At 39.8% G+C, this 16,370-nt stretch overlaps 1 protein-coding gene across 1 annotated transcript in view; it reads left to right on the top strand.

The window, feature by feature from the left end:
• Window positions 1-389: 389 nt before the first annotated feature.
• KCNJ15 (potassium inwardly rectifying channel subfamily J member 15) overlaps window positions 390-16,370 on the top strand; it is a 77,676-nt gene continuing 61,695 nt past the window's right edge. The window contains exon 1 of the mRNA XM_027586725.2: window positions 390-626. The gene's annotated coding sequence lies outside the window, so the exon portion shown is untranslated. The remainder of the gene's footprint in view (window positions 627-16,370) is intronic.

The raw sequence follows: 16,370 nt of genomic DNA on the forward strand, positions 1-16,370 counted from the left end.
AAAAAAAAAAAGTAGTTGTCCCAACAGCAGAGCAGGAGGACAAAGAGGGGAAAATATCCAAAGTGGGGGAAAGTCTGCATTTTATGGAACATTTTAACCAGGTGATTCTTTCTTTGATGGTAACACGCTTTTTTTTTTCTTACTCAGGTTGATTAAAAGTGGAACGCCCCCAAATACAAAACAAACAAACAAAAAACCATGTTTTGACAGTTTTGCCACAGCATGGACTTTCCTTTTCAGAAAAGGAACTTCAGGCCCTACTGAACTGGCAACCCCAACATTGAGGGAGAGTCCCGCCCTTAGATTGCCCAATGCGCTGGGTTGTGGTAAGACCAAGGCTTGTCCAATTCCTGTCAACTCCAAGACGTGGAAGAAATTCCTTGTGAGACTACAAAGTCTGCAGAGAAGAGCTTTAACATGCACGGCCCTGGTGCCTTCCTTTAGAGGACTGGAAGTTCTCATTCTACTTTGCACTCCACATGTAGCAACAGAGAGACACACGCAGGTGAGGGCTCACACACCCAGTGTTCACACACTGTCTGCGTGGAGGGCTTCCTCATCTTCTCCTGCCCTCAACACTGGAGTCCAGGATTTCCCAGAGGAACAAAAGAGGACCAGTCTGAGTGGTAAGTGTTAAAGCCAAGAAGGGTGCAGAATGGCTTTGCACGGCAGACAGCTTGGTGGCTAGACGCCTCCCGTTCTCCTAGCATGTGGCCATGGTCATTTGAGTTTTGGAACTGGAAGGTCAGCATGTGAGAGCGGGCAGAACTTTAAGATTAAAAAGTCCAGGATAAGATTTAGTCACAAGAAGAGGAAACAAGGTGATGCCAGGTTATTCAGATCAGGGTGTGAGTGTAAAGTTTAGGATGGGAGCACGACTTTGATGGTGTCCGTTTCTTTGAATCGGATAGATTGGAAAAAGAAATAAGCGCAGGGTAAGGCAAGAAATCACTAACGCAAATGAGCTGGAAAATACTGGCTGAGCTCCTGGCTGATCCGGGGCAATGTGGAAAGGCAGAGGGCACTCCCCAGACCACCTGCCACCCACCTGCCCCCATCCTGATGTCCTTTCTAGACATCCGGGAGGACATGGTGGGGTATTGCATTAGCATGGGAGGTCAGCAGTGGAAAGACTGCATGATTTTGCTGTGGAGGGAAAGTCAGTCAATGTGAGACATCCAATTTTCATAGCATGAAGTGAGTACATGACGATGAGCATTACTACTCGGTGGTGAGTAATGTGTTTGTGAGGATGTGTGCATAAAACCGACATGTTTTCCCATTGCATTGGCTCTTGGCTTTCCTTATTTGTTTCTATTGCTGCAACTCGGTGAGGGAGTGACCCATTGCCTTTTATCAGTGACTGATTCAACACCCTCTTGTCACATTCATCACATTTTTCTCATTTTTTTTTCCTCCCCGGGACTCACAGTTCTGATTCTGGCCTCTCCTGGGGTTTCAAGATGATTAATCTTTCTCATTCGTTCCTTTTCAGCTTTGTGTCAAGCAGTGGTAGAATCAATCACATGCCTTCTTGCTTTACTTGGAAATCAACTTTTGTGTTTTACAATCACTGGAGTTTTTGTGGGACTCGTTGAATACAGATTGAGAAGTTCACTTGGCTAAGTTGCCAGAAACAATTAAATTCAAGTGAAACATTTTTATTTAAATCTCCATGGAATCCTGCTTGTTTTTTTTTCTTACTTTGCATAGATATTCATGATATTTACTCTATAACCAATAATAAAATAAAAGATAAATGCATTTTTACTTTTCTAAATATTTTCTTATTTAAGAGGACTGTCTACTAAACGTGTGACAAGCAAATTTAGCATTTCATTAGACACAGGCTAAATTACAACCCCGAGTATAGCAGTTAAATAGAAACACAGTGCAGGCACCAATCTGTGGAAAGTTGTAATTGCACCTAGACCATTTTCCTCAATGGCTTCCCCTTGAGCTCCAGGACGAAAGTTGAAAGTAACAAAAACAATCTATTCTCTAGTTTTGTTGTGAGAAATAAAGGGTAAGTGTTTAAGGTTCTAGCAGCCTAAAGGGTTAGTAAGAGCTGAAATGTTGATTTTGTATAGTTACTGCTGTTAAGCACTCTGCACGGTTCTCAAATGGGAATAGTTTGCACCCCCCCCCCCGGGACATTTATCAATGTCAGAGGTAGTTTTGGTTGTCATACCTGGGGGAAGGGACATTGCTGGCTCCTGGTGGGTAGAGGCCAAGGATACAACCAAACATCCTACAATGCACAGGACAAAGGGACACTCCCCAACGACAAATAATGACTTAGCCCAAAATGTCAACAGTGGCAACACGTCGAAAATGCTCCTGTAATAATTTTTCTAAGGAAACCAAACTCATACTACATGACTGATTTATATGGATTAGATTTTTAACACCTTTATTGAGATATCATTCCCATACCAAAAAAGGTACACATTTAGAGTGTGTCATTCAATGTTGTTTGTTCACAGACTTGTGCAATCATCACAATCAATTTTACATTTTGATGTAAAGTTGAAAAAGTTACACTTTCATACACTTTCATTGTCATGTCACTGCCCTTCCCAGCCCATCTCTCCAAGCCCTAGACAATCAACAATCTACTTGCGCTCGCTACAGATCTCCCTGTTGTGTCTATTTCATATCAATGGAATTATATGGTATGTGACTTTTTGTGTCTGGTTTCTTTCACTTAGCATCATGTTTCCAAGGTTCATCCATATTGTGGCAGGTGTCAGTAATTCATCCCTTTTTTACTGATGAATAACATGGAATATAAATAAACTATATCTCACTTATGCATTCATCGGTGGATGGCATTTGGGTTATTTCTACTCTTTGGCAATTTTGAATAGTGCTGCTTGAACATTCATGGACAAGTTCTTGTGTGAATTTGTGTTTTCATTTCTCTTGGGCCCATACCCAGGAATAGAATTACTAGATCATATAACTCCGTTTCCCATTTTGAGGAACTGCCAAACTGTTTCACAAGCTGGTGCAACCACTCTGCATCACCACCAGGAACATAGGAGGTTCCAGTTTCTTCACATTTCATGTCTTTTTCATGATCATTATCCTAGTGGGTGCCAAGTGGTAACTCATCGTGGTTTTGATGTACATTTCCCTAATGACTAATGATGCTGAGCATTTTTTCATGTGCTTATTGACCAGCTGCTTATCTTCTCTGAAGAAATGTCATTCAGATCAATCACCCATTTTTTAAATTCCGTTTTTTATTACTGAGTTGCTAAAAATATAGACACAAGTCCCTTATCAGATATGTGATTTGAAAATATTTTCTGTCATTCTGTGGGTTGTGTTTCCACTTTCTTGGTGTGATTTGCAACATAAAAGTTTTCAATTTTGCTAAGTTCCAATGTATCTATTTTTTCCTTTTGTTACTTATGGATTTTTTTTACATGATATTTAAAGCCTTACTTTCATGATTCCTCTCAAGAGTCATATAATTTTAGCTCTTGCATGTAGCTCTATAGTCTATTTTGAGTTAGTTTTTTGGTGTAGTGTAACAAAGGCATCCAACTTCATTTTTTTGCAAGTGGACATCCAGTTCTGCCAGCATGATTTGTCAAAAAGACTTTTCTGGCCCCATTGAACTATCATGACTGCTTGTTGAAACTAGCTGATCAAAAATGTGAGAGTTTATTTGGGGCCTCTATTCTATTTTATTGATCTGTCCTTATTCCAGTACTATACTGTCTTGTTTATTGCAGTTTTGTAACAGGTTTTGAAATCAGGAAGTGTGAGTTCCTCAACTTTGGTCTTTTTCAGTATTGTGCCAGCTATTCTTTGTCCTTTGGATTTTCATGTGAATTGTCAATTTCTGAAACACAACCAGCTGAGATTTTGATAGGTACTGCATTGAATCTGCAGATCAATTTGAGGAATATTGCCATTTTAACAATATAAAGTCTTTCAATCCATGAACATGAAATACTTTCTCATTTATTTTGCTTTTAATTCCTTTCGACGATTTTTTGTAGTTCTCAGTGTGTAAGTCTTATACTATTTTTGTTAAGTTTATTCCTAAATATTTTTGATGCTATCAAAAATGGAATTGCTTTCTTAATGTCATTTTCAAATTATTCATTGCTAGCATATAGCAATAAAATTGATGTTTGTAAATTGATCTTTTATCCTGCAATCTTGCTGAACTCATGATTTTTTTAGTGGATTCTTTAGATTTTATACATACAAGATAATGCCATATGCAAATAGAGATAATTTTCCTTCTTCCTTTACAATCTAGATGGGTTTTCTTCCTTTTGCTTGCCTAATTTCTCAAGCTAGACCTTCCATTATAATGTCAAATACCCATGGTGAGAAGGGACATGTTGGTATTATTCCCAGTCTTGGGGAAGAAGCATTCAATCTTTCATCATTAAGTATAATCTTATCTGTGGATTTTTTTTTTATGTCCTTTATTGTGTTGAAGAGAGTTTAGTCTCTTCCTAGTTTGTTGAGTGTTTTATTTTTTTATCATGAATGGGTGTTAGGTTTTGTCAAATGCTTTTTCTGTTCTTTTGAAATGATCATATGGTTTTGTCCTTTATTTTATCAATATGGTGTGTTACATTGATTGATTGTTGGATGTTAAAGTAGCCTTACATTTTGGGGATATATTCCACTTGGTCATAGTGGATAATCTTTCTTATATGTTGTTGGATTCAGTTTGCTGGTATTTTGCTGAGGACTTTTTTGGTCTGTATTCATAAAAGACATTGGTCTGTAGTTTTAAGAGTTGTCATATGATGTATTTGTTTGGTTTTTGTATCTGTGTAATATTGATCCCATAGAATGAGTTGAAAATTGTTCCCTCCTTTTCTACTTGCTCAAATAATTTTTGGATAGTTGCTATTTATTCTTTTTTATTTTGGGGGGAGTAGGGGCAGAGGGAGAGACAGAATCTTAAGCAGGCTCCATACCCAGCGCAGACCCTGACGACATAGGGCTGGATGTATAACCCTGAGATCATGATCTGAGCTGAAATCAAGAGTTGGATGCTTAACCAACTGAGCCACCTAGGTACCCCTTAAATAGTTGCTATTAATTTTTGTTTAAGTGTTTGGTAAAATGTACTAGTCAAGTCATCTGGGCCTGGGCCTTTCTTTGCAAGAAGCTTTTAAGTTAGTAATTTAATCTTTTTACTTGTTATATGTGTATTCTGATTTTGTTTCTTCTTGAGTCAATTGCAGTAGTTTGTGTTTTTCTAAGAACTTGTCCATGTCATATATGCCCATGACACAGAGCAGTTCATACTATTCCCTTATAATCATTTTTATTTCTATAAGATTGGTAATGATGACCAATCTGCTTTTCCATTCTTGATTTTAATAATTTGAGTTTTTAATTCTTTTTCTTAGTCAATCTAATCAAAGCATTGTCAATTTTGTTGGTCTTTTCAAGGAACTAACTTTTGGTTTAATTAATTTTTACATGTTCTTTCTAATCTCCATTTCATTAATTTCCACTCTAATTTTTACTATTTACTCCTTATGCTTACTTCACCTTCAGTTTTCTCTTGTTTTTCCAGTGTCTTAAGGTGAAGTTTGGGTTATTGATTTGAGATCTTTCTTCCTTTTCAATGTAGGTGTTTATGGCAATGCATTTCCTTATAAGCATTGCTTTACTCGTATCCTGTATGTTTTGATATGCTGTGTTTAGTTTTTATTCATCTCAAAGTATTTCTTATTTTCCTTTGTGATTTATTCTTTGGTTATTTAGGGATGTGCTGTTTAATTTCCAGATATTTGTTAATTTCTCAAATTACTTTTTATTTTAGATTTCTAATTTCACTCCATTATGGTTCAGAGAACATACTTTACATGATTTCCAGCCTTTGAAATTTACTGAACCTAGCATATGGTCTTTCTGGGAAAGTGTTCCCTGTGCACTTGAGAAAATTATATATTCTATTGTTAAGTAAAATGGTCTATAAATGTTTGTTAGTTCTTGTTTATTTATAGTGTTGTTCAAGTCCATACCCAATTTACATCTTCCATTTTCCTTTTTGCTTTCTGTAAGTCTCCTGTCACATTTTGTTCCTCTATTCCTCCTTTACTATTCTCTTTTGCATTAAATGCATATTTTAGCATAATAGTTTAATTCCTCCAATGACTTTTCAACTATATTTTTTAGTTATTTTCTTAGTGGCCTAGAGTAAGTTATTTTCTAGGGTTTATGGTATATGTCTTGACTTATGAAAATTGACTTTAGATTTATACTAACTTAATACCAGTGAGACATAGATACTTTTCTCTTACAAAGCCCTTCTCTCCCCTGGGCGCCTGGGTGGCTCAGTTGGTTAAGCGACTGCCTTCGGCTCAGGTCATGATCCTGGAGTCCCGGGATCGAGTCCCGCATCGGGCTCCCTGCTCAGCAGGGAGTCTGCTTCTCCCTCTGACCCTCTTGGATCTCGTGCGCGCGCTCTCTCTCTCTCTCTCAAATAAATAAATAAAATCTTTAAAAAAAAAAACAAAGCCCTTCTTTCCCCTTTTTTGATAATATTATTGTTATACATATTATCTCTCTATATGTTACAAGCACAATAAATTGCTGTAATTATTACTTTATAGAATTTTATATCTTTTAAGGAAGCTAAGATAAGAAGGGAAAGTATGTATCTAAGGACTTTGTTATATCAATCTTTGTATTTTTCATTTCTTATTCTCTTCATTTGTTCCTGTGGATGCAAGTTACCATCTGTGTCATCTCCTCACTGCAACACAGCTTTGTTCCCTTCTACCTCCCTTATGCTGTCATAGTAAGATATATTACATTAATATATGTAATAAACCCTGAATCATATTTTGAATAAAAGTTCTATACAATATGGTAAAGTGATTAGTTACTGCAGCCCTGGGTTCCACGTAGATGAAAAAGAAACACCCAAATGAAACTTCTTTCCAGCAAGATATAACAAAGGCAATTAAGGAACTTCATGACTTTTTTATCTCTTTGAAGGACTGACTAAGGCTAGGTCTAAAGATCTCCAATTCATGAAAGAGTGCTTCACTTTTGTGAACAGGCCAACAGTGCCCTGAAACCACAACCAAAGCTTCAATGTCTGATATTCCTGTGGTTATAGAGACCCAGCTTGAGTGCTGTCATTAGTATTATTATAGAGTTCCTTCTTGCCTATATAAACATTTCAATAAATGGGAGTTTATGCATAAAGACATCTGCTATTTGGAAAGCTGTAGTGAGTGACTGGTTTTTACAATGATCCATATTTCTGAATTTTAAAATTTGTTCAGCATCCCAAGTCTGACAAGTTTAGGAATGAAATAAAATGCAAGACTGACAACAGAGGTGTTTTCTGACTCATGAATAAGCCATCCAGGTAGAGGCAGTACCTGTCAGGCAGGTTGGGTGTGTTGCTAGATCACTTTCTCCACGCTTCAGCAGAGAGTGATGTCCAGACACCCAAGTAAAGTAGTTTCCTGCTAAAATCAAGAAATGCTGGGAGTTTAACTGAGACCTTCACTTTCCAGAAAAAATCAATATGGTCAGAAATAGTTTCAGTAGATTTAACAGGTTTTTGGACGCAAAGACTCTGGTTTGGGGCTTTTCCTGAAGTAGTTTAGGAAGTTTCCTCCCTTTTCCTTTTGTCTTTGTTTGTTAGAAAATCTGCCAACAAACTGCTTCAGGTTTTGACTAAACTCTCTTCTTTTGCCCAAAGAGTTGAGCTGAAATTTGAGCTTATTTGTTACTCCTGCAAAAGAAGGTATAGACACTCCCACTGCTACCCCAGGCAGGGCTGTGATGGGAGCCTTGTAAGGGGAATTTTCCTCCTTGTTTTCTTTGATTGTGTGCTCATTCTATCAACAACATGAATGTTTATCATTTTATCTCTGACATATGGACTGTCAAAAATACTAAGATAGTGAGTACTTAAAATTACTTTTAAAAACTGCTTCACATCAGTGGCTATTGGTCTGTGATGCACTCTGGAAGTTGTCTGTTAACTTTTACCAACAACAAAGAGAAATGTGAAGATAAAATACTTGGAACTTTGATGAGCTCCAGTCAGAGATGATTATCTCTGGAATAAATATGTCATTTTTGTAAAGACAGGTGATTTAGACTACGTTAACATTTCTATTCTGCAATTATATTGTTACTTCCTTTTGCCTATAAACTTGGTATTTACTCATTTCCTAAAAAAAATAAATGCTGTGTTGTTTCTTGCTTATATGGAAAAACCACACAATCAGGGGGCCTGCCTCCAGCTATCTCCCCTTTCTGCATTATCTGCCAGGTCAGGATGGGACATACTATTTAGCTTATTGAGGGAAGTGATGGGGATCTAGCTTTAATCAGTTTCCTGTATCTGGCTCACATGGTTTTCTTCATCATCACTTGCACTGGCTTCTTGTGTCAATTTAGCCAAATCAAATTCTAATTATATTTGAAGAAGGCTGTTGTCATTCCCTTCAAGACCTTTTAGCATGCTTGCACTAACTCCTCCACCAAGTGTTAAGGGAAGGAAGCTTATACTCTCTTCTCTTTGCACATCTAACACATTACCAGCAAAAGAATTGGTACTCAGTAAGCAGTCCCCTTTCTTTCTGACACTTTGGTTCTCTTAGGTACATTCACAGTATGAGTTAGATATATGGGTGTCTTCCCAACCAAAATTCTTCGTTCTGAACTTCTCTCCAAATTCTACTGTAGACCAATTTCCGGACCATTTTCCAACTATGAAAATGGGTTCTCTCTGTGAGCTTACGTAGGCTTGTTTCTCCCTAAAGGAATCCAGCCCAGAAAAGATTCAGTGAATGCCCTTAGTTACAGGGACACTCCACTGAGAGTGACTTAGTCCTAGGTATTTCAAATATTTTGATATTCACCTGTTCACATCCTGGCAAAAGTACTAAGTTCCATTTATGAGGTCAAGACACAGCTCAGTCACAGTCCTATAGTTGGAAATGTCTTCAGCTACAAGCAACTGAACAAATTTGTCTTGTTTTCATGACTTGAGAGACTCAGAAGCAGGCAGTGTAGGGATGAGAGGGTAATTCAAAATGTCACCAGGGATGTAGGTTCCCTCTTTCTTTCTACTCAGCCATTCTTAACACAGGTTTGCTTCTCCGTATTGCAAGAGGGCTGGCTGTTATACCACCAGCAGGAATAGGGAAAGACTGAAGGACAAGACTGACACATCCAGGTAAGTAAATTCTTGTAAAGAGGTCTTCCAGAGGTGGATGGACACCTTACCTGAAATTTGGTTCAGGTGTTGAAACTGATGATACCGTACATGCATCCACCAGGAGGGTATGGAAATGTTTACTACTGACATAATGAGGTTTTGTGGGGTGACAAAGGCAGGCTCTCAAGATGATCCAAAAACAGCTTAAGACAGCAGCAAAAGGAGACTGCTTTGTCTTTTATGGAAGGTAGGAGATTAAGCCAGGGTGAGATTTCCTGCATGTGGGTAGGAGCTTGTGGGATTGAAACTTTCCACCACATCAAAGGAGAGAGTACCCAGGCTTCCTTATCAGCTTCCTAGATGTGGGGCAGAAGAGGAAGGGAGGTGGGGGTTGAAAGCAGTCAGGTATCAGAAATGGAGTCAGACTCTTTATTATACCACCTCAGTAATCTTCTGCTTATTTCTCATAGGTGGCTGAGAAGTGTAGTGTTTTAGCTGCTATAATGGAGGCTTGATTCTTTGTGCATAAAGAGTTGAAGATGTTGGTGAACTTTAGGCAAGCAGCAGCCTCTTCCCTCCTATTGTCTTTATTCAACAATTATTGAAATAGTTCTTCCTGCTGTTCTTCATTTGGACATGGAAAGTGACCTTGGCTGCCCATCAAGATCAATGGTGTTCAGGCACTCTGCTCATTTTTGGTAGATGACCAGGTCCAGTGAACTACAGCAATTTGGGCTTTCCCAAGGCCCAGAGGAGCAACAGGGCAACTCTGAGAAGGGGGCTGATAGCTACCCTTTGGGCCATAGTTGGACCCACAGTGTGTGTTCAGTTATAAATACAAGCATATGAATACAGGCATCTTAAAGCTTGATCACGGTGATACCTCCTTTTGTTAATTGCAAAGACAAAATGAACACATGGTATTTAAAAACCAGCCTAATTATAATTTCCAGGTTGAAGGCTATAATGCTTTAAACCTGAGGAAGAAGTCCTCTGAAAGATTATTCATAAAAGGAAGAAAGTTTCCCCAGTGGAAAGAAAAGAGGAAAGAAATAGAATAATTAGATAAAAGTGTTTTCCAATACTATATCGTCCAGGGTTTGGTATGGAAAAGCAAGAGTGTAGGAGTAAAACATTTCTCCCTTTGGCTCTCTAAATCTCTTTACCTGTCTTTCCCTTACAAAGCATTTTTGTACTCAGAGGTCATTCCCTAATTAAAGACAGCTCTGCAACTGGAAGGCAAGTCCCTTGGGAAGGTCTGTAAGTTCAAACCTTAACAGTAAGTTCACAACTGTGACCATGGACATCTAGGGTGTTGCTGGATGAAGGTAACAAGCCACTTCCCACTGAACAATAGAGGGTGTGGTTCCTGGCTTGCTGATACAGGAGCAAGAAAAGACCTATCTACATGGCATGGATGGAGAAGAATTCAGAACTAGTTTTCTTTTTGTTTTTGTTTTCAGTATTTCAGGGAGCCAGATGTTCCTGGAGGTATGTTCACACTTACTACTAAGAATTCATACAGAAATCTCTTTGATTTGACATTTACTTTACAACTTTGATATTTGTAGCCATTGCTCAGTTCCCACAAGATTGCTATCTGACCAGCCCAAGGTCAAAAAGCCACCAAGCCAGAAAGTACACTAAATTTAATAGCCACCTAGGACACTCAGTGAAGACATCCCGCTTTCCCAGAGAACCCATGGGCAACCCACAGGAACTCCCTTGTCAGGGCATCTGAACACATGAGTTCTGAAAAACCTCTTCTGGGTCCTGATTTATTTTATGTTTCCCTCCACCACCACCACCACTTTTTTCTTTTGAAGAGTTTCAAACAAAAATAATTTCCACTGTAGCTGGAAAAGCAGAAAAGGTACTTAACTCCAACCACATTTTTGGTACCCTATAAAAGCTAAATAAAAAATAATAGTTAAACAATGCACAGGGTACTGCATAGATGTGAAAGATATTTGCAGGCTAATGAGCAAACCAAAGGTATGAAAAAAGTCCGCTCCTCCAACCTTATCTCAAAATACAAATTAGAGCTATAAGGGAAACATCAGCAATGCTCACAGCACAGGAGCTTCCCTTGGGGTCTCCTCTCAACTTGAGGTGAAAGCAGCAAACATTCTGTCATGGCCTGACAGTGGAAAAAGAACATTTTTGCTGTGACTATCATTCAATGCAGATGTTTGGCTCATGTCTCCTGATCTTGTCAGCAAAACTGATGCTAAAACATTGGTTTATGTATGTTTTCTTATGAGGTATAAATTTGCACATATGAGCATATGAGCATTATTTTACTGCAGTCCCTTGCAGAGCTTCTAGTTCTGGGGTATATTCCTTATTCTTTTTCCCTGTCATGAATAAATTTACTAGTCATTTCTACCTCCCCTCACTCTTGTATCTCCAAGACCACTGTCTTAAAATACATTTTATCACAGGGATTGTTTGTCCACCCTCTTTTTAAACATCCATCAAGAAATGTAGACTCCCATCATGGCCTTGCCAATGGCTAACGTCTTGTGACCTCTAGATTTTTCAAGGTTGGCAAAAAGTTAAAACAATGGGGAATTCTCAAAGGTCATGGAGGCTAGACCTTCTTCAGAGGGCCTGACAACTGGATTGGCTGTACTCTGTCCAGTTTTCCTGATTGAAAACAGTTAAAAAGTAGCTAGGAAGTTCTGAAAAATCAAAAGTGGTTACGATAACAAGTTAAGCATTAGCAAGGAAGTTTTTCTTGAGTGTGAGTCGTAATGCATGGTCTGGGCTTTACCAGTAATCTTACACCGGTTGTCTGTTTTCCTTTCGGAGGTGGGTGGGAAGTCATTCCCCAAATGCATCTGAGTTGTTGAATATCCATTATGTTACAGGGGAACCATTCCTTCTTCCAAAACAACTGTAATTTTTATGGAGTCTAAGTGAAAACAGGCACATTTATTTTCTTATGGGTAAAGTTCTTGGAATGCTCTATTACAAGGAGTTAGTACATTTCTTGACCAAATAACACTTCACCAAACATTGCTTTCACAATTGACTTCTCTTAAAAGAAAGAAAGAAAAAAAAAAAAGATTTAAAAATGCAAGTATTTGGTCTGTAAACTCAAGAGTTTTCCAGGGACTCAGTTTCTAGAAAGACCCATCTCCCACAAAAGATTTCCATGGTGAACAGGTGGTACTAACCATCCGTGTATTGTTCACAATAAAGGTTACACATGTGTATTACTGTTGCTCTTGAATTTAATAAACACACCCAAACTCGTTAATTTGTTCGAACGATTGACAGATTTTCTGTGATTTACCAGGATTGATGAGTATGGCAAATGCAATTTAAAAAAAAAGTCCAGAATAGACAGCATCATGGAACATATTGTACCTTATTGTAAAATAAAAATAGCTTTGGACAGCCCATGGAATGTGTTCTAGCAGCCTAATCAGTTCTTTACTGTGGTTTTCCTGCCAGGCGGGGAGCCCTGCGTCACAGAGAGTGGGTGCCAAGTGTCTGGTTTGCGCTTTGGTAAGACATGTTTTTCTTGCTGAAAATTTTCAGGTTTGCAATTTCCCCAATGCAAGGCAGCCAGGTCACCTTCCTATGCAGCAGGGCATGGCTTTAGTTCCTGGGGTCTCATCGAAGGCTGGGGTATTGGAGCTCAGCTAACCAGTGGGCAGCATGAGCCTGCAGCCTTTGCAGTGAGGCCTGCTGGACACCTCTCCAATCCATGGTGAATGGCACAGACCAGGGTAGCCCAGTGGAATTTTCATCTTGTACAAATGAACTCGCTTTCCAGATCCAGACTCTCTGCTACAAATAGCAAATTTGTGACAATGTGTACAGTTGAGGTAACTGCCTAGATGAATTTGGGCAAAGCAATATGGGACTTTCACCCTCCATGGATTATCCCATTTTTTTAGTCTAAATGTTTCAAGAAAGACTGGCTCTCTTTTTCCCTTGGTCCCAGTGTTGTGTGTAAACTGCTTTCTTCTGTCCAGGGAGGGATTATCCTCAACAGGCACAAGCGTACCTGGACCTGTGGTCACCTCTACCCGCCCCCCCCATGTGTGCATTGGTCATTTTGTTTTGTTCAGGCAACATCCAAATAGTGCATTTTCCATGCTCTTTCTTTGTTCTTTACCCAAACAGAAAATGTAATCAGGGAGCCAGCACTACCGTAAATGATGAGCTTCCCAAATTGACCCAAAGTTGCTCCGAAGTACATCCTGTCCCATTAATGCCTCTCTGATGCTTGTTTCTGCCACATGGACAGCGATCTGGGGATACCTGAGCACCAGCATTTCACATGGGGCTGCATGCAGAAAAGACCCCGTCCCCATACACACACACACACACACCACACATACACACACACACACCAGCACACACATGGGAACATGCACCCTTTGAGTCCAAACCAAAAAATCACCCAGGGCAAGGATTTTAAAGAGAAAGGGCCCCATCCAACATTTGTTATCATTTTAAGTACCCAAGTAGCTTCGTTTCAAATTCTTACCATGCCTGCAGGCCCTACAAGGTTTCTTGCTCAGCCCTCATCCCCACGCCTCTCCTACCACATTGGCATCTTTGCTCCCCTGCACACACCCAAACCTTTCCTTCCCCGGCCTCCACTCTAGGACTCCCTCTATCTGCTCAGCCAACTCCTCCATCCTTGCAGGTCTCAGTCCAAACCTAGCCTCTTCAATGGCACGTTCCCGGCCTCCCAGCCCCCTCATTGATCCCCAGGACCTTTACTTACCTTGGTCTTCTTTTCCTCCTGACAAATGAGGCAAATGTATGCTCACTTGGACGCTCCAGGGAAAGGGGAAAGAAAATTCGACAGCACAAAGGGTCTGTTCTATTTATTGCTGTCTTCATAGCTGGTAGGAGAGTGCCTGGCCCATAGCAGGTGCTTCATTAAACTTGGTGAATGTTGAACAAACGAAATTGTCTAGCTAGATGCTGCGGTGTATGAGGAGGAAACAAAGAGTTGAGATTCCATTCCCTGCCTCTCCACCTGGCTCTGTGACCTCAGCACAGCCTAAAAATGAAATAATAAAGGACTCAAGCTTGAGAGTCACTTAGCAAATCTTTATTCAAGTAACAAATGGCCAACAATGGAAATTTGACTAAAACTATCTGACATAGCTTCTGTCTAATTCAGAAACATTGAAAGCCTCTTGTGTTTCTCTGTACCATTAGTGAGATTCGGGCTAAATTTTTAGAAAGTTAAGATTTTGGATGTTTTTCAAGTTACAACATTTTAGGACCATTTATCTTCTTTCTGACTTTTTCTACTGGACTGTAGGGTAGGATTATAAAGTGAACATCTTTTTATTCCCTTATATTCACAGCACAAACCCTGCACTTGGTGCTCAATAATTACTTATTGGAAAGAACCCCTTTTTTTTCTGGAGAGTTCCTGTACTTACTGTGACCAGGGAGGTTGTTTCAAATGCTTCATTTTATACTGTTTGATCTCCTGGATCAAGGGTTGGCAATTTTTTTTTTCAAAAAGACCAGATAGTAAATATTTTCTGTTTTGTGGGCCATACTTCCTTGTCACAATTCTGTGAAACTGCCACTTTGGCATGAAAACAGCCATGAACAATTTGTAGACAAATGGGCATGGCTGCATTGCAATAAATCTTAATTATAAAAAACAGGTGGTGGGCCATATTTGACCTTCGGGCTGTGGTTTGCTGGTCCCTGAGCTAGACTATTCTTACCATAAAATAACCATTTGTAAAGCAAACTGTTTGGTTCTGTTGCGTTGAATTGGACTTAAACTATGTGAGATCATTTTCGTTGCATTTCTATTGTTGTCGACTTGTTACTTGAATAAAGACTTGCTCAGTGACTCCCAAGCCTGAATCCTTATTTATTTCATTTTTAGATGGCATGAAGTTTGACCCATTTAAGAAACGCACCAAGGCACTATCTTTTCTTTTTTCCTCCTTTTTCTTTTGAATAATACCCCATTTTTGTGACTACCTTGTTTACACAAACCCAACTTGAGACAGAATTCCTGGCGCTGCCTCCCTAAGCTCTTTGTGGTTAAACTGGTTTCTTACCCACCGGAGTCTGGGAGGGAGAAATAAAGGACTGTACCAGATTAGATGTATTTTGAGGAGGGATCGATATGTAATATAAACCAGACTACACCTCCTCATTCTCCCTGGGCCTAACAACAACTAGTTCTCATACACAAGTTGTACACAAGGGAGAACAAAGGGATGAACTTTGGTCCCTTAGTTGAGACCCTAAAAATACCAGGAAAGCAGAGATGAGTCCCCATTCTGGGTTTGACACAGAAACTCGACCTAAACCGAGCCTTAGGACCTGACCGTAGACCATTGTCCTTCCTCACCTCGTGGTTACCAAACCACCCTCTGCACAGCTGTGCCTTTCACTTCATCCAGATGCTGCATCTGTTTCATCTGGAGCAGATTGGAGATTGTCTGTAGAACTTTTGACTCCCCTGGCAGGAGGACACCCAGAACCCCCTTGTCTCCAGCTGTCCCTTCTAAACAGATCTAAGCCCAACCAATAAGATCTTTACCTCTGGCTCCACCCCATCCCTACACAACCCAGAGCTCAAAATGACATAGGGAAGTAAGGGAAGAGGAACATTTTCCTTTGACCCCTGGAAAAGCTATGTCTCATCCAGGCCCTAGGGACAATGGCACTAGCAGCTAATGAGATAGTGGGAATTTGTCTTGTAGCTTTTTTTTTAGGATTTATTTATTTTTAGAGATTGAGATGTGGAGGAGGGGCAGAGGGAGAGAATCTTCAAGCAGATGCTCCGCTGAGCATGGAACCTCAGGCAGGGCTCAATTCCATAACCCTGAGATCATGACCTGAGCTGAAACCAAGACTTGGACACAACAAACTGAACCACCCAGGCACCCCCGTCTTGTAACTTTTAAGGTATTTATTCTGCAGAACTAATTGGAACCAGTAGGCACTCCAGGCTAAGAACAGCCTCCGTTGTTAAGAAGAGGTCATCAAAGTAACCAGAGAGGTAGACTGGGAATAGACCAAAGGGCCAGCTAAGGGACTTGGACACATCAGGAGGCAGATGACCACATGGACACTGTGGGTCTAAGATGCTATTTTCAAGGTTGGGAAAGGTACAGGAAAAGCCTCTCAGTGGCCACAGAAGGGTTCTATACACAGCACCATCACAGGGAAG

This window comes from Zalophus californianus, chromosome 1 (assembly GCF_009762305.2).
Source record: "Zalophus californianus isolate mZalCal1 chromosome 1, mZalCal1.pri.v2, whole genome shotgun sequence".
Classification (NCBI taxonomy): Eukaryota; Metazoa; Chordata; class Mammalia; order Carnivora; family Otariidae; genus Zalophus; species Zalophus californianus.